We start from the raw sequence: 21,545 nt of genomic DNA, 5'->3' as shown, positions 1-21,545 counted from the left end.
ACTGAAATAGAAAAACAAAGTGGGACAGCAAATATAAAGGTTGATGGGGATCTGCAGAGCTTTGCTTCAATATATATAAAAGCTCCTAATATATATATATATATATAAATATTTGAACAATCATAAATATATTTAAAATATATCCCATTCCCATCCCATACCATAATATAAATAAAAAATAGCCACAGAACAAGCAAAAAAAAGGAAAAAAAAAAAAAACAAATTATAAACCGAACACAAGCAGCATGACTTATTTAGCCAAAAGAAAAAAACAGAACATGACAAATACAAACAGAGCATGAGAGAAGCAGGTGCTTTGCTCCAACAAGCATTATAAACCGAACACAGCAAGCATGCTTTGCTCAATTATTTTTGCAGGTGCTTTACTCCATTTTCAGCCGTATCAGACTGTATCGGAATTGTATCGCTCATGTATCGGATTCAGGCCGATACGTATCGGGAATCGGCTGCTACAGATACGAAATTCATTCTCACCGATATACCGGTGAGTATCCGACTCGGCACTCCAATTTTTCGGTACAAACCGGCCGGTATGGCACATACCGGCCGATATTTAGAACCTTGCTTAAGATACATTAATTCCTAGAAACTCTTATCCTAGACCTTTATGGCAACAATTATAGTGAAATGATTGTTGATTACCATTTATTTCCGTGATAATTTCGTTGTATGACAATACCAACTTTCATAATTACATGTCTGTCTTACAAAATTTGTTCACTTGATCCACATAGCCCCCTAATTAGTAGAAGGTTGTGTTTGGCAGAGTTTTTTAAAAATAGTTTTCTGTTCTCAGGGCTGCAGAAAACAGAAAACATAACAACTTGAAAACACTAAAAATTGTTTTTCTTTTGTTTTCTATTTTACTAAAATGACCAAAACTCCATATCTCAAAATTTTCTCAATTCTCAGATCACCGAGAACTATTTTCTAAAAACTATGCCTGTAGGCCCTTATAATTTCTATTCCTACATGAACTCATGCACTTGAATTAGGTTTTTATTTGGCAAAACATGCTTTTGTTGATGAAGAAAAATGTCTTCAATACATATACACATACATATACTTTCTTCTTCATCTTTTATTTTTTATTTTTTTCTCCTGCAGTTATGTAGATCCAGAGGCTGTGGTTGGATGCGAGGATGGGACAGCTCGATTATTTGACATGTATAGTCGGAAATGTTCCCAAATCATAAAGTATGTATACCATGAAATTGCACTATTTATAATAATTTGTGTTTCTATTGGCCTTCTCAGTATTTTATCAGCGGTTTTAAGTTGTTGAAGAAGCCAATTGAAGTTAAACAGATTTGTGTGCGTGTTTTTTTTCACCAGCTTGGTTATCTCTCTCTCTCTTTCTCTCTCTCTCTCTCTCTCAGTATTTTATCAGTGGTTTTAAGTTGTTAAAGAAGCCAATTGACGTTAAACAGATTTGTGTGTGTGTCTTTTTTCACTAGCTTGGTTAAATCTCTATCTCTCTCTCTCTCTCTCTATAAAGCTAGTATTTTATTGACTAGGCAAATGGAAAGAATTGCTCATTTTATTCATATTGTTCAGTAACTTATAAGTCTTTGCAAGATAAAAAAAGGGGGGGAAACGGAGCGTTTTTCTTTTCATCCTGTTGAAAGTATTTGCTACAATGTAGCTTTTGGGACTATTGTGATTTCATGCCGTGAGAGTTATTTGAGAAACTAATGCTCCTCCCACAACAAAGAAGAAATGGAAAAGGAAAAAGAAAAGGAAAAAAAGAAAACAAAAAGGAAGAAATACAACTATTACTTGTATCAAGTGAACTTTAGAAGTCCAAAGAAATGTCCCAATTTTTATTTCTTCCATAATGCTGTGTTTGGTTGGGGGATTTGGGAACAGATTTGTAAATGAAAAGGGAAAATGAGGGTGAAATATGAATAAAATATATGTACATTTCACATAGTTTCACATACCTTTTCCCTTTTATTTTCTAAATCTCTCTCCAAATTCCCCAACCAAACACAGCATAAAGGATCTGCATCGAATCATTTATCTATCAATTAACACATGTGATTGTTATTTTAGGGAGATTGAAAAGTAAAACTATGTAAGATCACTTAAACCATAATAGTTTAGCAAGATTGCTGAATAAAAGTACATCCAAAACCACTCCCAGATGGACAAATTGATGAATCACACTTTCAAGCCATTTACCAGGGGAAGAAAAAAAACTACGTGGAAACATTCAAAGATATATTCAATTGCTCTTTGAAGTGGTTGGCAATACGTAAGTGCAAATAAGAGAATAAAGAAGGTTGATTTGAGAAGGCTGGGTGTTTTCACCAATTTAACTTGTATTTGGGATATGTACTTTCTGCCTTTCAAGTTTTAACTTTTTTGTAGAACTCCTTAGCATCTTCATATAGGTGAGTAGAGGTAGGTGGCGAGGAGGCAGGAAGTTAGAGGTGTTAGAAAAATGGTTTTGATACATAATTTTTTCGTTGTATGTAAGCCAAAATAAGGGTGGGACCGACATATTTTTTATGACGGGTCCATGCTATAATGTGTTCGCCAACTTTTGTTTGCTCAAAACCATCAAGGAGTGAGTGAGAAATTAACTCCTAAAATCACCACTTGATATTGGTTGAAGAATGGTAAGCTAGTCTTTCCCACACTAGTTTTATAGGAAAATTTTGTCGTGTTTATATGGTCTTTCCTTAGACTTGGGTTTGAACTCTAAGGGGCACCCAAGTTTTACGTAAGGGGAAAGACCTAGCCAAAGTAGGTTTGAACTACATGCATGTGTACGCCACTACCCTAACCGAGCCAAGCCAGATTGGGTTATTGAAAAATGGAACAGATCTGACCCTATATCAGTATTTATTTTTTGGACAAAATTTATTTATTTATTATTTAAAATTTTGCTCCAATAGATAGATTGGTTTGCAATTGGATGCATTTGTTGCCTTCATGACTGTCGAGAACAGCCGCGAACAACTCTATAAACACCATCCATCCCTTACTTGCATTTTTACCAGTTTTGTATACAATCATACCATCAGTATAGTTTGTGAGAGATAGTTCAATCACAATTTTGGTTCGCTAGGCACACAGATACAGTGTTGCTTCCCTGTGTGTAACAATCATTATATCCTGGGAGGTAGACATCCAAGAAGTTTGTAAGCACTAGTGCGAGAGACGAATTTTGTCTTAAGGACATAATGTCATACACTAGCCTTGATCATTCCGTTTATCCGAGTTTTGTAAGTTTACAGTTTTTGTAATTTTTTGTTTCTGTTTGATATAAACAGTTTCATATTCTGTTTGTCACTGTTCTATTTCTACACTGTTTTGATTTTCTAGAACAGTTTCTGATTTCCTGTGTTGTTTAGTTTGTTTTACAATTCTATTTTACAATGACAGTGGAACATATAGCACTATTTTTGCAACGAGAGGCAGAACTAATAATAGTTGTTTACATTCTCCTACTGAGTTAGTTTTCTCTGTAGTGAGCTCTATTACATGGACCTAGGTTAAGTATAGGTATAGGCATTGGTGTGCGTCTGTCTAGATGTTGGTTCTCCCTGTAAGAGGAGCTAATTTGAACCCACTAAAATAATTAGGCCCAATAGTCCAAGGTTGGTGGGCCTGAATTTATTGCAAGTCCAAGATTGGTGGGCTCGGATTTATCATCATCAAACGGGCCTAATCGCTCTAAGTCTCGAAAGGGTTCGGATCCACGAACGTAGAGACTTACTCAGGCTTGGACTCAAAAGGGTTCGGATCCACGAACCTAGAGATCCGAAGCACTTGTCTTCGAACGGATTTAGACGCAATCTAGAAGCCGCTCCATGAATGAGTCCCAAAACACTTGCGGACTCGGAGCTTTCTGAGACCTACGTACCAGAACCATGGGCGTAATGGAGTCTGAACAAAACACCCGATCTCGAGGACGGTGAGTGGAGATAAATTCACTCTTCGGTTAAACTAGCCTATACCCGGGTCGAGGTGGCATGATCTAGGGGGTCCCTGAGACTCGACAATATTTGCGGTAGGGCGTTCTCTTGAACTACCCCTGACCCTTCTGCGGCAGGACATCCTCTGGGACTACCCCTAACCCTTTAGGATGATTGGGGATCATTGGTTAGGCGTGGCTAAGAAGAAGGGTTCACCGAGAGGTTGATCTCCTCTTCAGGGTTTTCCTCATCCTCGGAGAGGACACCTCCTTAGACAAGGTTCTTAGAGAGAATATTCCCCATGTGCCTTGCACATGGGCTCCATCCTACATCATGAGGTGCCTATAAATAACACCTACCCATAGCTTTACAAGGGATGAATTTTGGAGAGAAAACTCTTGGGAAAAAACTAATTTCCCTTCTCCATTATCAACCTTGAGAGTGAAAGTGGGAAATCCATGGGAGAGCCTTGCCATTATTCTCTCTCTAACTATTTTTCCTTCTTCTCCACCCAATCTCTTATCTCCATCATCTCATTGCTTTTGTGTTCTTAGTTGAGGCTATTGAAGAATCTAAGCCTCTCATCATCTTCTAGAGAATTCGAATTTTTCTTCAAGGATCTTCGAAGACCTTCGAATTTTCCAACGACGTTCTTGAACCCTCTCATACATTTGGCGACTCAGCTGGGGAGGCGGATTGGTTAATGGTCTCAACAAGATCTGGAATCTACACAACTCCGGTGAAGATGGCGGGAGAAGAAGAAGTTCATCAACAAGGCTCTTCCAATGGTGGTGATGAAAGGATTGAAGTTCAAGACTCACCTCTCATCCTAGAAGCCATTCAAGGACTCCAATACACTCAACAAGAGATTCTCACGACCCTTCAAAATCTTGCCCACACCATATTGGTGATGGGTTCGAATTTCGCACCACCAGCAACAATGAAGGTCAAATTGGCATCGACATGCATCAACAACTTCATGGAAGTGTTGAGAATGGTCAAAACCATCAAGATCCACGCCAAATTCTTCCTGAAGTTGTACAAAATGGTGTGCAAAATCACACACCTGGAGGATCGAGCCATGGTCCAGTGGTGGTTTGGAGGAGTTTTCGGTGCAATAAATGGTGTTCCAACGGCTATGGAAGTTCAAGGAAGGCCTACAGAAATTCCTCTACAAAATGTTGCTCTATCCATGCCTAATTTTGTTCCGCCGATTGTAAATTCTACTCATGTATCGAGTGAGTCTCCTTTGGCTCCGATGCCAAGTTTGCAAGTCCAACCCAGTATAGTCGTGGTGTGCAATGAACTTTATGGGACCCAATGCAACGTCCCATCACCAAATGGCATGTCTATACGTGCCGATGGCCAATATCGTCATGTGTCTTTAATGATGATGAATTCTCAACACCAGAGTGGCCAAGTTGCTCCTAGTTCAGTGTTGGGGTCCATAAACCAAGTTCCGGGAATGCCACCATCAAACTTTCTCCCTCAACAATTTCTCACTCTCGCCGATGTACAAGCCATGTTCAATCTCGAACAGGGCAAGAGGACTTTACCCTCTTTGCCTGATTCGGATGTCAAGCCACCATACCCTATCGAGATGTTGAGTTATCCATACCCAGAGGGGTACACGGTGCCGAAGTTCATCAAATTCAATGGCAAGCAAGGAAATGCTCGAGAACATGTTGCTCGGTTCATTGAGACTTTGGGGATTCATGGTACAAATCATGTCCTCCGACTGAGAGAATTCTCAAAGTCCCTCACCGACCGAGCATATAGTTGGCACGTTAACTTGGCCCCAAACTCTGTTCGAAGTTAGGAAGAGATGGTCAACAAATTCCACGCCAAATTCTTTCAGGTGGCCAAGAAAGTGACCACACTTACCCTGTGTAAGGAAAAGCAACGGGAAAGTGAAGACATTCTTAAATATGTGAAGAGGTTCCAAGACAGAGCCGTAGATTGTCACGAGACTGTGGAGGAAAGCTACCTGGTCCAAATCTGTGTTGAAGGGGCATTGAACGGATACAAGATACTTCTTGTTAATCACAAGCTACCCACCTTCTCGGCACTAATTGAAGCATCTCGGAACATCAACCTACCTCAATCTCAGGAGATTGGGTTCGAGACTAGTTATAAAACTAGGTTTAAGTCATCCCGAGGACCTTCTGTCACTGCGACTTCCGCGTCTTCTACCCGAAAGTTGCAGGGGGAGGAATTCAGAGGTCAGAAGTGGAAAAACTACGAAGATGACACTCATTTTCCATGTAGTGTTGAGGAGGTGAAGGCCTTAGTGAAAGAATGAGTGGCAGACGGGGAACTGAAGTTGCCTCGTATCGAAGAGCTTTTGCCGAAGAAGGATCGCAAGGGCCCTAATTACTGTGTTTTCCACCGATCACTAGGACTTCTTACAGAAAAGTATCGGACGCTGAAGAAGATCTTTAGAAAGAAAGTGGAAACAGATGAGCTAGAGTTCAAAGAAGGGCCCCAGGATATCTTAGAAGACGTGGTTATGATGGCATATGACGGCTACAACTTGAGCAGCTGGTGAAAGCTTTCCAAATGACCTCGCAATTCTAGGGGCAAATGTCAACATTCCGTAGAAGAAGTCTATCTATGACATTTACAATTTGTATTTCCTGCATTGTCTAAGAATTTTCTATCTTTCTTTCTTATGTTATGAAGAAAGTCATTTCCTCCATATTGTGTATCTCCATTAGAAGTTATTTTCTTTGTATTGTATATCTTCATTGTGTTATGCTGCTTGAAACAGTATGTAATTTTTGTTGCCCCTCGAAGAAGAAAGAGGAATAGTAGACTCGGTTACCAACCTAAAGGGATCTTTCTTAATGTAGTAGAAGTGTACTCCCACTCGGACCTCCGAAGGGCATCCATTGCTTCCATCAATGCAAGCTTTAAGGGTCTTTCTTGCTGAAGTAGAGTGTGTGCTCCCACTCAGACTTTCGAAGAATAGCCCTTGCTTCCATCAATGCGAGCTTCGGAGATCTTTCTTGTTGAAGTAGAGTGTGTGCTTCCACTCAGACTTTTGAAGAATAGATCTCGCTTCCGTCAGTGCGAGCTTTGAGGGATAGCATTTGCTTCCATTGATTGCCGAAGAAGAGAGTATACATCCACTGGAATTTCCAAGGGAACAATCTTTACTTCTGTTAGTACAGGCTTGGTAGACTCAGTTGCCTACCAGAAAGGATCTTTCTTGCCGAAGTAGCGTGTGTATGCCACTATTCGGACTTCTGTCGCCTTGCTTCTGTTCGGACTTCCGAGGGATATCTCTTGCTCTTATTAGTGTGGGTTCGGACTTCTGAGGGACAACCCTTGCTTGTATTCAAGCTTCTGAAGAACAACATTTACTTCCATCAGTGCAAGCTTCGAGGGGCTTTCTTATTGAAGCAGAGTGTATGTTCCCACTCGGCGAGCTTCGAGGATCTTTCTCATTGAAGTAAAGTATGTGCTCTCACTCAGACTTTCGAAGATTAGGCCTTGTTTCCATTAGTGCGAGCTTCGAGGATCTCTCTTGTTGAAGTAGAGTGTGTGCTTCCACTCAGACTTTCGAAGAGCAAATCTTATTTCCATCAGTGCAAGCTTCGAGGATCTTTTTTGTTGAAGTAAAGTGTGTGCTCTCACTCAGACTTTCAAAAAACAGACCTCGCTTCTATTAGTGCGAGCCTCAAGGATCTTTCTTACCGAAGTAGAGTGTGTTCTTCTTCTCAGACTTTCAAAGAGTGTCAAGGATCTTTCTTGCTGAAGTATAGTGTGTTCTCCTACTCAGACTTTCGAAAAATAGCCCTCGAGATGGCCTATCAGAAGGGATCTTCTTGCCAAAGTAGGGTATATGCTACTATTCAAACTCCTAAGGGACAGCCTTGCTTTCGTTTGGACTCCCGAGGGACAGCTCTTGCTCTCATTAGTGCGGGTCCGAAGAATAGCCCTTGCTTTCATCAATACGAGCTTTGAGGATCTTTTTTTTCAAAGTAGAGTGGACCCCTACTCGAACTCCAGAGGGATAGCCTTTGCTTTCATTAGTTGCCAAAGTAAAAGTGCGCATCCACTCAGACTTTTGAGGGACAACCTTGTTTCCGCTCGGACTTCTGAGGGATAGCCTTGTTTTTGCTTGGACTTCTGAGAGACAATCTTTACTTCTATCAGTGCAAGCTTGGTAGACTCGGTTACCTTCCAGAGGGATCTTTCTTGCTGAAGTAGGGTGTATGCTACTTCTGAACTCCCAAGGGACAGTTTTGCTCTCGTTCAAACTTCTGAAGGACAGCCCTTGTTCTCATTAGTGTAGGTTTTGAGGGCCCCGGGGTCGTGGATTTCGTACAAAAATTTATTTGCCTGAAATAGTAAAACTGACAAACTAGACAAACAATATCGAGTTCAGATTATGATTCAAACATTATCGAAATAGAGGCGACATCAATAATAGTAATGATCTGTTTAAGCTAGAACAATTCTGCTCCTCTGAGCAAGTTCATGAAAATGCAACAATCAAGGTGTTGTCTCCTTGGGTCAGTTCCTCTCTAGCCGACGTAAAGCAACAATGTTCAAACAAAATCTTAGCATCATGCATCAACTACTTATCTTTCGAGCATCCACAAGTTAAACAAACAACAATATATCATCTTTATTATTCAACGAGGTATTTCATCATATCAACAAGTCCTACGATGAATTCTACATCAGGAGTTCAAGCATGATATCTAATATTCTCAAGGTTACAACAATCAATCATTTGATAACAAGATTTATATACAATATAAGGGGTTTATTTCCTCAGGTTTCATCATCAACAACAAAAGCTATAGAGTTCGAATTATGAGTTTAAGATTCAATAGTATGGATTTCAAGGGATATAATGTTTAAACAACAATCCCAAACATCAATGGCTCAACTTATATGACGATTGGCAACTACGTTTTGTTTCATGAAGCAATCAACAACAAAGATTCATGGATCACACTGAAAGTTCCGAGAAGCACAAATCTCAAGCACTATCAGAAAATTCCAAGGGGTACAAATCTCAAGCACTATTAGAAAATTCCGAGAAGCACCAATCTCAAGCGAGGGTTTCAATATATATATCCACAAAATCAATCAGGTAGGCATCAGACCAGATTTGGCACAGAGTACAGTTCAAGATTGAACTCAAAATTATTACCAGAATTGATAAATTCAAAAAAAAAATGTATCAGTGCATGGATTTATTTATTCTGAGCACAAGAGTCCATCAAAACAAGAAAGGAAAGTGGGTTTACACAAGAGCTTCCACCAAAATAAAAAAATTAAAAGAGCTTACCCACAGATTTATACCAACAGAGGAAGAGCACGGTTGAGTCAGAGTCATTGCAGGAAGCAGAAAATAGGCCACGGATTGGTAAAATCAGCAGCAACGATAACCGGAATAGATCAGTGATAGCACAGACAGTGGATGAGAATGGATATGGATGGACCGACGCCGTGTTGAGTGGGCGGCGTGGTCGTCACTGCTCAGTTACGGTTGAAAAATACAGCAATGGTGCAAGAGCTGGGCATGAGACGCACAAGCCATGCGAGTTGAGGTGGTCGCATGCAAGATAATGCCGGGGTTGGTTCTCACGTAAGTCGACAGCGGCACTCGGAGGGTTGAGACGACAATCGATATGCAAGCAGAGGTGGACTTCAACGGCTGCAGGAGTGAAACCAAGATCTAGCGTGCCCAAATGTCTGAGCTCACTAGGCTGAATTGAAGCACCGATGGTGAGCAACAGCTTGGATCGTACGTCTGCGGCAGTCGTGATGCTGAAACAGGACAGTGGCTGTGTCGTGACATTGGGGCAGATTGGCAGCGTTGCTTGAAGCCGCGATGGAGGTCAGTGCAAATGACAGTAGCTCTGGTTTGTTCAAGAAGAAGAAAAGGTGGGTTAGAGAGAGTGTATGCCATTGGTTTCAAAAGACCAAAAAAAACGAAGAAGATGGGGCTCTCTGTGTAAAGAGAGAGCGCCGCTGTGCAACAAATAAAAAAGGTGAGCTATGAAATAGGGTTTTGGCCCCTTTCATTAAATAGAAAAAAAAAAGGTGTGATGCTTGGATATTCTTTCAAATATTCTAGTGTGTGTATATATGCATACAATGGGCCCGCTGTTTCCAAACAAAAGAAAAGACAAAGAAGGCCTCTCAGATTATTCTGCTACTCTATATACATATATATATATATATACAAATATGCTGCATACCCCCAGTGGGGGTCGCGCCCCCAGTGACGTGGCGCGCCCCCACTGGCTGAAAACTTAAAAAAAAAAAAAAAAAAACAGTTTTTTTTTTGGACCAATCCGGGGCCGACACCTCACTGGGGGTCGACCCCCAGTGGGGGTATGAAGCTTTTTTCTATATATATATATATATATATAATGTGTCTGACATTTTCCAATAAAAAAAAAAGTGTTTGGATCTTTTTTTTTTTTAGAATAAAAAAATAGATGCTTTATTGTTCTTTGACTTGGAATAAAAAAGTGGACGTTAGATATTCTATAAGTTAAAAAAAAAAAGATTTAGACTCATGCTTACTGATTTATGGAATTGAAGAATTCAAATTGACTTTTGAAAAAAAAAAAAAAAAGTTAAAAAAAAGTTCATACAAAAAAAAAAAAGGAAAAAAAATTTCTTATCTTTATTAGTTGTCAACTTTACCCATAATTTATATTATGAGTCATCAATTTTATCCAAAAGTCACATGAAGACCAAATATTCTTGAAGACGTAATGTGAAGCATGGCTGATAAGGTGAAACTATGCATGTCCAAGAAAACTACAATTTCTCATACATGGAAGGGGCAAATGTAAGAGGAGCTAATTTGAGCCCACCAAAATAATTAGGCCCAATAGACCAAGATTGGTGGGCCCGAATTTATCGCAAGTCCAAGATTGGTGGGCCCGGATTTATCGCCATCAAACGGGCCGAATCGCTCTAAGCCTCGAAAGGGTTCGGATCCACGAACTTAGAGACTTACTCGGGCTCGGACTCAAAAGGGTTCGGATCCACGAACCTAGAGATCCGAAGCACTTGGCTTCGAACGGATTTAGACGCAATCTAGAAGCCGCTCCATTAATGAGTCCCAGAACACTTGTGGACTCGGAGCTCTCCGGGACCTACATACCAGAACCATGGACGTAATGGAGTCCGAACAAAGGACCCGATCTCGAGGACGGTGAGTGGAGATAAATTCACTCTTCGGTTAAACTAGCCTATACCCGGGTCGAAGTGGCATGATCTAGGGGGTCCCTGAGACTCAGCAATATTTGCAGCAGGGCGTTCTCTTGAACTACTCCTGACCCTTCTGCGGCAAGACGTCCTCTGGGACTACCCCTGACCCTTTGGGATGATTGGGGATCATTGGTTAGATGTGGCTAAGAAGAAGGGTTCGCAGAGAGGTTGATTTCCTCTTCGGGGTTTTCCTCATCCTCGGAGAGGTCACCTCCTTGGACAAGGTGGTTAGAGAGAATATTTCCCATGTGCCTTGCACATGGGCTCCATCCTATATCATGAGGTGCCTATAAATAGCACCCACCCATAGCTTTACAAGGGATAGATTTTGGAGAGAAAACTCTTGGAAAAGAACTAATTTCCCTTCTCCATTATCAACCTTGAGAGTGAAAGTGGGAGATCCACGGGAGAGCCTTGCCATTATTCTCTCTCTAACTATTTTGCCTTCTTCTCCACCCAATCTCTTATTTCTATCATCTCTTTGCTTTTGTGTTCTGAGTTGAGACTATTGAAGAATCTAAGCCTCTCATCATCTTCTAGAGAATTCAAATTTTTCTTTAAGGATCTTCAAATTTTCCAATGACGTTCTTGAACCCTCTCATACACTCCCCAACCTCAACCTCAACCTTAGGATACAGGGATATTTACCAAAAGTTAAGTTGGATTAGGTACATAGACATGTTTTGTGCCTTTAAATACATGTATTTTGCATAGCATTTTATTGGAGGATGTTGTTATCATTTTAGTGCAAAAAGTGATCTTTTATGTCCTATCCATGTGAGAAGCTTGAAAGCATTCTTCCCTGTTAATTATGAGCTGCTACTTACATCATGTGATATGAGAGGTTCCAAGTATCTAATTTTCATACAGGGTTTAGATACTCATCCTCTACATGTACCAATGTAGTCAGTTTATACATGACACCAGAAAATTACTTTTTTAACTGGTACTTTCCTGTAAAAAGTAAAAGTTTAAGCCCATGCAGTCAGTTTTTTCTGCCCAATGGCAACTTGGCTTCTCTATGACATTACTATGTAATGAAAATTTATTTTTTTGCTGTATTCTTAAATATTGTTGAAACAATGAGTGGAAAGCAAATTATTTACGTATTACATGGTAATTTTATGTACCTTGGTATTCTTGTTTGCAAGATGCATGCTGACCTGTGACATGCTTAGGTTTAAGTGATGATCAATTGATTGTTAGCGGTTCCTCTCTTGGTAGTGTGTTGCTGTCAGATCTTTCCTCTGATCAGCGGGTAGCTGCATTAAGGTCAACTAATTATAGAGGTTGTATGATATCCCTTCTCTATTAATATACATCTAATCATCATTGCATTTTCTGGCTGTACTTGTAGTTTGTTTCAACTATACACCTCTAGACACATGTGCCTGTGTTTGTATGCCTTTTGATGAGAACAGTAAGGAATTGTATAGGTATAACCAGGATCATGGTTTTAAAAACCGGACCGGACCGGCCGGTTCAACCGGTTGAACCGGTGACCGGATGGGGTTCCGGTCCGGTCAGCCCCCTAAAACCGGCCAAAGGTAAAAACCGGCCTCTTTAGTGAAAACCGGTGAACCCACCGGTTAAACCGGTGAACCGGTCGACCCGGCGACGGGTTGACCGAACCGGACCGGTTTGAATTTTTTTTTTTTTTAATTTTTCTGTGTTTTTTTTTATCTTCTTTCTTTCTTTTCTTTCTTTCTTTCTTATTTTATATATATATATATATATATATATAAAATATAAGAATATAAGAAAATTTTAATTTCAAACTCTTTTTCAAGGGTCTCCTCTTGTGAGGAATCCCATTAAGAGTTTGATGAAATTATTGTGAAAGTCTTCACCTATTTATAAGAAAAAAACTCTTTCAAAAAAACTCAAGAAATCTATGTGGGATTTAATCAAATGTATTGGAGGGAATATTGAAATTTTGATATCCCTCCAAAATTTTTGCTTTCCTTTCAATCAAATTATTTGAATTAAAATCATATGGAGGGAATATTAAATATTTGATTTCATCTTCCAAAATTGAAATTAATAATATTTTAAAATATATTATTATATTTTTCAGTAAAAAAAATATTAGGACAAATATTTAAGATAATTTAATATTTTTAATATTTTTAATTTATAATTTTATTACTTATATTTTTATTTAAATATAATTTTAATATATTTATTACGTCACGGTTCGATTCCGGTTCAACCCGACGGTTGAACCGGTGACCCGTCCACCCGATGCCTTTTCCGGTTCGTTCACCGGTCCGGTTTTTAAAACATTGACCAGGATAGAAAAAAAGGTGGGGAGGATGATGAACCCTTTATAAAAACTGAAAGGATATACAACTCATTGCACCAGCTGAGGACAAGGAATGTGAAAGCTAACTCGAACTCCCTACCCCTACAAGGACCTAAAGAGGGATTAAATGACTCCTCACTGGGATGATTCAATGGCAACCATGCCTTCTCATTAACCAACCCAGGAAACTATTGAATACCCGCTTTGATGAAGAGAGCCGAAAATTCTCTTCTTAGCATTGTTTGGGAAGCCCCACCCTGCTAAATTGAGAACAAAAGAGCAGTATTTCCTGCTTCATTCCTGAAGATGCCTTCACTTTTTTACAGTCCAAGATTACCCAGGGAACACTTGTGAAAGTTGAATTTCACTCTTGCAATCAGGGAGCTGTTCAATCAGCTTCAGCGACTTCTAACTACCCAAACACTCAAAATTGTGGCCAGGGGGACAATACATTTTTTGAAAACCCATTTTTATATTTGTGAAACCCTAAAAAAATTATTGTATTTCGTGTAATAGCGCCCCCAAAATAAATCTGGCATTCCCAAAAAAATTAGAAAGACCGCTTTGTACAAAAGGTTGTCCCAGTGTTACCAGAAAACGTTGATAATCTAGCGAATTATGATTTGGAATGCATGTTCCAAAATATGTACACTCCATTCCAAAACGGTAACATTGTGTTTGGATTATGGATTTCGATAGGAATTTAAACAGGAAAAGGAAAAAGGGAAAAAAACCTATCTTATATTTCGGGGTCATTAATATTTTAGCCAAAAAGTTACTAAAAAAGTCAAAAAGCCAATAAATTTTCAATTCATACAAGAAAGTCAAAAATTCCTTCCCATTCACTTTACTATTTGTAATTCTTGTAAAAAGTCAAAAAACCCTTCTCAAACATATTATTTTTTTCATCTCATAATTTAACCAAAAAGCCACTTCCCAAACGGGGATCACATTTTACTCACATTTTCTCTTTTCCTTTCTAACTCCATACCCAAATCCATAATCCAAACACAACCTAAAGTTTATTGATCCAAAACAATCCCAAATGTTTTTTTTCAATATATTTCTTTTTATCAAATATAATGAACTAAAATATAAGGTGAGTGAGGTTTTGACAAAACAAAACGTCATAAATAGGTCACAATGCTCATAGAATTGTATTGGTACATGATTAATTTTGAAAATAACCACATTTTATTGAATGCGTAGTTGTTAAAATAAATTGCTTTAGACTAGAAGTACCTTAAATTCTTATAGTGTAAACTATACAAGTTATCCCTATCATACCACAATTTAGAACGTGTAGTGTACCGTGTTCTTGTTTCCGTTTCACATACTAGAATTGTCCACGTTCCAGGTAACATAGGGTTGTCCTTTGAAATTTAGGGCTTGTTTGGTTTGTATTTGAGAAACATGTTTTGAGATAAAAAGTACGAAAATTTGTTTGGTTTGGTTTTTTTTCAAAAGATGTTTTGAAAAATTATTTTGATAGAGAGTTTTGGAAAAAGTGATTGATTTGATGTGTATGAGAGAGAGATTTGTTTAGAAAACTTGTAAACCAAACAAGTTTTGGAAAAATTTGTTTGGTTTGATTACTTTTGAAAACTTATTTATAGAGAATTTTTTCCAAAATTTTTTGAGAAACACAAACCAAACAAGACTTTAATCTCTCATATAATGGTCTCCAAAAAATTAACTCGGCCTTCTATTAAGAAGCTATTAGTAATCACCTATTAAAAAACAAACTTCTAATAATTTAACAAATAAGAAATATAGTCTATTTTTTTATTGCACTTTTTTATTGCCGTTAATACATCAACTACACACGACACATATTCCAGCCATGAAAAGTATTGCACTTTTCACAGCTCACACAACATCTGCCGTTAAAGTATTCTACTTTTTATGACACACACAACTGTCGTTAAAAGTATGACGACACAGAATTGCTGCCGTGAAAGGTACAGACAAAAAACAGTAGCCCCAATATGAAAATTTTGAACGCCAAACACTAAAAAAATAAAAATAAAAAAATAAAAAAAAGGGAAACAACAAAAGCCCTAACTATTTCATCCTAACACAATCTGTGCCCTACCTCATCTATCTGTCTCCTTCTCTCTCACTTCTCCACCACGACCACAACATCAACTTTGCCTCTTCCGCAGCAACTTTGCCTCTTCATTTTCGTCGACACCCACTCTCCTCACCGCCGTCGCTGCTCCTCCCTCCTTAGCAAACCTTCGTCTGCATCTCTGACTCGTCTGCAAGTGGTGACTCCATTTGCAAAGCACTGAGCGGCGTAAGCTCGCCGCCCGTGCCGGACCCCACATGCTTCGCAATATGGCCGCTCGCTTCACTCGCCTCCATGAGCTCGATCTCTCTCAGTCAATCTCCAGGTCCTTCTACCCTAGCGTCATCAACTCTGATCTCTCTGTCATCGCTAATTCATTCACTTGCTTTGGAGTCCTTAGCCTTCAGAATTGTAAAAGTAACTACTACCCATTTCCCTCAAGTTTCAATTTTTGATTTTTTTTTATGGGTTTCTGTTTTCTTCTCTATTTTCTGATATTTTTTACCAAAATTACATACATGCCTTCAAGAATTGCAAAAGTAAAAAGTACCCATGGCCGGTCTCGTTGGCGTCTTGCGTCAGCTCGGCGACCTAGCTAAGTGAGTCTTCCTCTTTCTTCTTCTCTCTTCGACTTTGAGTTGTGTTTGAGTTTTGAATTTGGATTAATTGTTGTGCAATTAAGTCCTCAATTTGTGTTTCTTTGCTAATTATTGTACAATTTCGATGAACAAACGTTTGTGAATTGGGAATTTTGGGTCTAAGATCTGTTGGAATCGGAATTTTCTGGGTTTGTGGTTGTATTGAAGATTTAACACGAGAGAATGAAAGTTTAAATTGATTGTTATTTTGGGTAAACATACATACCGAGTCTCAGTTTCCAGAAGGCCCTTTGGTTGTGCCTCTTGACTGTGAATGGATCAGGCATTGTCATAGGCTCAATCCGGTATGTTTTTGTTTCTTCAGTGTTTTTCATATTGTACTACTGAACTAAGTCCCACATTTGATTCAAAGATAACAGCAGGATAGGATTAAATAATCTCATAATGAAATCTTTTACCAATGTTTGTTTTTAAATTTGCTAGCATTTGGGTGCAGAATGCGATGCCACAGTTTGATGAATGAAGAAGATTAGTTAAATTGAAGGAAAGATTTTTCTTTTTGTTTGTTTGGTATTTAAGAAAAGATTTTGTGTGAAGTTTGGCAGTTAAGTGAGAGTGTTGAAAGATGGATCAATGATCTCCACTTTTAACGCCCTGTGCAGTCTCTTTTTTTCATTCTCCTTCAGTTAAATTTCTTCCAGAGGTTTTATTTTATTTTTTTGGTCTGCCTCCTGAATTGTGGACTGAAAGGCGCTATTCCTTTTTTTTTTTCCCCACTTTTAGAGGTAGTTATAGAATACTCTCAAAGCACTCATGTGGTATTAACAATTATACACCTTATAGATAGTCAAACATTAAAATGCATTAACAATTATATTTGTGTATCATTTTTATTTTTCTTTCTATAAGAAGCAAAAGGAAATTTTTTTTTTTTTTGGGTTGCCATTCATACAAATTATTAATATAGAGTGAAATAGTTTGGGAATGAAATGAACAGGGGATAAACATGGAAGGACATGTGTTTTTGTTGGCATTCATACAAATTATAAATATAAAGTTAAAAGAGAGTTTGGCAATGGGAATGAAAGTGGGGGAGAAACATTGACCTTTGTAAGGTCTTTGATTAGTTAATTTGTGTTCTTTCGATTCTTAATTTGATAAATTACAATTATTGAAGAACTTCCTTTGTATTGTTATTTTTTTAAAAATTCTTTGCTGTTTTCTTTTATTTTTCCCCTCCCTTCCCCTTCTAGATGGTTTCACAAAATTCATATGTTGGTATATATTCACATACTATACATTTATAAAAGAATGTGTGAAGCCACCTTATATACTACTTACCAGTGCCTAACTTTTGTTTTGTACTATGCCTTGTTACTTATGTCTCTACTGTGTCAACTTTTCCCCTTCCTCTTGTACCTTACCAAGAAGGGGAAAAAATCTAGAAAGAAGAGAAAATTGTTTTGTACTATGCCTTTTTACTCATGCCTTGTGTTTGTCTTTGTTTATATGTTTAGAAGAGAGAATTATTTCTAGATTTGGCTCCACTTTTGTCGAACTCTTTTGGTACTATCATTGCACTCTTGCAGGTATGCTTTATATTGTTCATAATAATATTTTGTAATCAATTTTTTGCCCCACAGTTGATGTTTGCTGCAGTGTTTTTCATTAATCACTGGCTAATCTGCTTGTCAAAGAGCCTACCTTAATTTTCTTTTCCATTCATAATTTATTTTACTAGAAAATGCTGTTCATTTTAACTTTTCTTTTGTCTATCAGACATAGACTATGTTCCTTTATAGAGCACAGCAAACAAGGGGTATATGTTCCACTCTGTCTTGTGGCAGCAAATCGACGGTTCATGCTATCGCGACATTGATTATACTGGTGACCTATGCATTTATTGTTTATATATCTACTGCTGTGCACACGTTTTTGCATTGATAATGCAAATTCTAAGTTCTACTTGTGTTTTACTTGATTATAAGATATGACTAAGAGATTGAAGTAGTATGTGAACTTGGTAGTGTTGATTTGGTGAAAATTGATGGTCTGATTCCTGTAAAAAAAATTATTTTTGGGGGCTAATTATGATGATTTGGTAAGTATTTACTGTTGTAAATTATGCTTATTTGGACATTTTAATTTAAAATCAGATGAATTATTGAGCTAACAGAATTAAGTTGAAACATGTCTAACTTGGATGCACTATATGTACTTTGTTATGCATTTTTTTTTAAGTTGTGAAAATTGTTAAATCATATTTTGTTATAATCAATCATTGAATTTTAAAAGGAAAACAAAATCTTACAGAACATGATGTCGTTTTGTTAGAGAATGCACTGAAGTAATGGAAAAGAAACATTGACTTGACTTCAAACTGCTCTTTTCATAGATGACAACACACCACACAATGACAAGAGAATCCATGCCGATGCCCCCACAATATCTTGGTCCTCTTGGTTTCTCTTTGTAGCAGATAGGCAAGTTGACACTCTATTTTGTCGAAAAAAATTTGCTTGGAAAAAGTTACTTTTTACCGTGAAGATAATTTCTTTTAGCAATCCCCTCAAAGCTAATTAAAGAGACATAATAATTTTTTTCTTCAAGGTGCAAGGAAATTTACTTGTATAAATGAATGGAGTAGTGTTGTTAATTATGGCTTCATTTTTGTAGGCTTCTTCAGAGATTATGGTGTAGATGGTTCTTGGAAGGTTGAAAACTTATGGAGTTGGGTTGGTTTTGTCGCGTGTTAGGGTGATATTTCTTTGATAACCAGCACATCTAATTTGTGCTTTTCAACTTTGCTTGGATTGCTTTTCAATAGAATGCTATTTACATACATATTGACTGTCTTAATCTTGTTTTGCTGACGGGAGGAAAGAAAAAGTGAGCTTTGTTGATATCATCCCTTGCTTCATATTGCATTTTAGACTCCATTGACAACTTGATTTTGTGTAAAATATTTTTTGTGCCTAAAGAAGCTGTTAAGCTTTCCCGTTAACTTGTTTGCACTGCTCTCAAGAAGTTTTTGATTTTGTCTTTGCAGCCTTATTCTAGTTTAATCTTGTTTATGATTAATTGTATGTTACTTTATTAAAACTGAAGTTTTTTTATTGCTATATATATTTATGAATAGAATGAGATTTTTTATTTTTATTTTTATTTTTAAGATGCTATCTTTAGAAACACCTAACCCTTGTGGGGGCATATAATCTGTTAGTACACTTCTCCATATCTAATTTTCTAGCAGCTCACATCTCTCTTATCCCTTGTACAATCTTGTTGACATCAATTAAGAACATATCTATTTAGCTATACAGAGAAAAGATAGAAACACAAGATCACAGAAACATGATGTGCACAACATCAAACTAGTTAGACCTTTTCTTCAAGAAATGTGTCTATTTTTATAGAATGAATGTCTTTGGAGATATTTGAAAGGGCAGGTACAATCTCAACCAAATTCATAGACACACATATCTCACCTCCTCTGTCTTGCTATCCCAAAATATTCATAGCAATTAGATCATGTCTCTAGGTTATCAAATGATCAAACGGTTGGGATTGTTTTGAGGCAGAACAACAAAGGGGTTCTTTGTCCATCAAGCAATGATGTATTTGTCTATCAATATGATATGTGTGAAAAGGACTACAATTCAAGCAATGATGTATTTGTCTATCAATATGTAGGAAACAATAGAAAGAACCACATGAAGAAGATACATCAACTTGTGGTTGTGCACTAGGTCAAACTTGTTGGATCCTTCTTCAACAATGGTCTCCAATTTAGGAACATTGGATGAAGGTTTTTGGGGAGAGATGAGAGGAGATGGGCAGCCTTCTTGTGTTGAGTTGGGTGAAGTAGTGAAGGTTAGTGTGGCTTTATGGGGTAAGCTAACTCATTTTTGGGTGAAGTAGTGAAGGTTAGGGTGGCTGTGTGACCTCATTAAAGTGAGATTGGCTATTTGGTATCCTTGTGTGTGATGCAGAGCAGCCACAACAGCCAGTCACAGCCACAGCCATAGCCACAGCCACAGCCACAGCCACAGCCACAGCCACAGCAGTCAAGGTAGTGAAAACTAGCCAGCTGCAGCCAAGGCCACAGTGATAAGGCAGAACAGCCAGTTGCAGCCAAGGCCATAGTCCAGCAACCAAGGCCACACCTCAGCAGCTAGTAGCCACAGCCACAGCCAAGGCTGCAGCTCAGAACAGACACAGCTGCTAATGCTACAGTAGCTGCAGCATCAGCTGCAGCCCTCTCATCAGCTGAAGTCTCTCTCTCATTTCAAGCACGTGTGAATTGCAAAGCAAGTTGCAAATTAGCTGTTAGTTTGTTAAAGGTTAACTATATGGTTTAGTTAGACAATTATAGTCAAGTTAGGTAGTTATGGTTATGGTTCATTGTTTTTCCCCCAAGAATTTCAGCTTCTTCTTTTTTCTGTTGACAAATTCGCAGCTGTGGTTCTCTCTCTTTGCCCTATAAATTGCAATTTATATATTATGTCATATTATATATATATATATATATTCTGGATATTGAACAGTCACTTTATATCATTCATGGCAGCAAAACCATTTGAGAGCAAATTTATCACATTGTGAGAAGTCCATGATTTAGATGGCTGGACTAAGTATGCTTCCCAGGTTTAGTAATGGCAATTATGGTGGCATTTTACCTTGGTCCTTTGGGCTTGAAGGAAGGCCTGAGTTTTGCGTGAGATTTAGGTATTCAGGTGTTTATGCTTTAGGTTGGAACAAATGCTCTAGGTGTATCTTAGATCTTGAAAATGGATCCTCAGGAATTTGGTGAAATAAAGCATTGCTCAATATATGTACTCTGCCTAATTATAAGGTTGTTTAATTATCATATAATCTCATATGATTGGATGATTCGGCCAAAGTCAGAGGCTATTTGTAAATGTTGCCCTGAAATGTTTCACAAAATAAAACACAATGGGTCATTGTTGCCTTGAACTACATTTAAGAGGCTATTAATGAGTTCAAGATAATGAACTTTTACTAATTGGAACAAGTCTTTTATTCCAGCATCTCAGATTAGCTGGAATTATTAATTATGATTGCATATATCTCCATACTCAAACATTTCATATATTTACATCTTCTTAATTGTTATTATTCCTTTGATAGGTTGAAATTCCCTAATGATGACTGCATGTTCTTGCATTTGCATATACATTTGTCTCCTATATTATTGTCATACCCGTGATAGGTTCATTGATTTTCTGCAAGTGAGGTTAATACATCCCTTTTGGAGTGGTGGAGCCACTAATACTCTTAGGTCATGTTTGATTCACAAGACTAATAGTGAAGTATTAATAATCCTATTAAATTAGTGTAGTATTCACTAT

General features: G+C 37.9%; 1 long non-coding RNA gene and 1 pseudogene across 4 annotated transcripts; both read left to right on the top strand.

The window, feature by feature from the left end:
- The first annotated feature begins 430 nt into the window (after positions 1-430).
- Positions 431-21,545, top strand: part of LOC145819125 (F-box/WD-40 repeat-containing protein At3g52030-like) — a 237,481-nt pseudogene continuing 216,366 nt past the window's right edge.
- LOC114289988 (uncharacterized) lies at positions 15,566-19,177 on the top strand. Of its 4 annotated transcripts, XR_014361671.1 has the most exons (6): positions 15,580-15,991; positions 16,104-16,173; positions 17,691-17,762; positions 17,953-18,060; positions 18,569-18,656; positions 18,850-19,177. It is a non-coding gene; the product is annotated as an uncharacterized LOC114289988 (long non-coding RNA). The 4 variants fall into 4 exon arrangements; XR_014361672.1 differs by lacking the exon at positions 17,691-17,762 and having other exon boundaries at positions 15,585-15,991; XR_014361673.1 differs by lacking the exon at positions 17,953-18,060 and having other exon boundaries at positions 15,585-15,991.

Source organism: Camellia sinensis, chromosome 2 (assembly GCF_055761805.1).
Source record: "Camellia sinensis isolate YWXY chromosome 2, ASM5576180v1, whole genome shotgun sequence".
In the NCBI taxonomy this organism is placed as follows: Eukaryota; Viridiplantae; Streptophyta; class Magnoliopsida; order Ericales; family Theaceae; genus Camellia; species Camellia sinensis.
Note: the sequence above shows the minus strand (reverse complement) of the source record. Positions and strands in the feature narration are given on the sequence as shown.